The following is a 926-nucleotide window of genomic DNA, read 5'->3' as shown; positions in this document are numbered from 1 at the left end:
AGAAAAAAGAAAAAGAAAGACATGTAACTGGGCAGTGGTGGCATATGCCTTTAATCCCAGCACTCAGGTTGCAAAGGCAGGTGGATCTCTGTGAGTCTGAGGCCAGCCTAGTCTACAAGAGCTAATCCCAGCTAGGGCTGTTACATAGAAATGCAGGCAGAGTTCTTCAGTGTCTTGGCAGTCATTCCCAAATATCCACTCAGAGACTTATTATTAATTATAAATTTTTAGCTGATAGCTTAGGCTTGTCTCCAGCCAGCTCTTATAACTTAAATTAGCCCATTCTATCCATCTATGGGCTGTCCCGAGGCTCATTTACCTCCTCTGTGAACTTCCTATGTTGCTGCTTCTGCTTTTGGCCCAAGACTCCTCAGAGTCGGGCTTTTTTCTTTCGAGCATTCTCTTTGCCCTGAGAATCCTGCCTACCTATTGACCAACCAGCTTTTTATTAATAATGAATGTAACACATTTTTACCATGTACAAAGATTAATCCACAGCATGTTTATCTCATTATCATCATGGTAGGAAGCACGGTAACACTCAGGCAGACATGGTGCTGGAGAAGTAGCTGAGAGTTCTTCATCTAGATCTGTAGGCAACAGGAAGAAAGAAAGACTCTGGGCCTGGCTTGAGCATTTGAAACCCCAAAGCCCACCGCAGTGACACACTTCCTCCAACAAGGCCCACTTTCTCATCTCTGGCAAGAAGTTCCACTCCCTCATGATAAACATTCAAAACTATAAGCCTATGTGGGCCATTCCTATTCAAAACACCACAGTGGCCCATTTACTAATGTTAAAAAGAAAAAGAAATTAACAGAGCTGAATAGGATACTGACCTCTAAAAAAGAAAGGCCTATGTCTGTAATCTCATAAATACAAATTACCATCACCACCATCATCTCCATCATCACCACCATCACCAT

This window comes from Microtus ochrogaster, unplaced genomic scaffold (genome assembly GCF_000317375.1).
Source record: "Microtus ochrogaster isolate Prairie Vole_2 unplaced genomic scaffold, MicOch1.0 UNK82, whole genome shotgun sequence".
In the NCBI taxonomy this organism is placed as follows: domain Eukaryota; kingdom Metazoa; phylum Chordata; class Mammalia; order Rodentia; family Cricetidae; genus Microtus; species Microtus ochrogaster.
The sequence above is the reverse complement of the archived record's forward strand: the minus strand, read 5'-3'. Positions refer to the sequence as shown.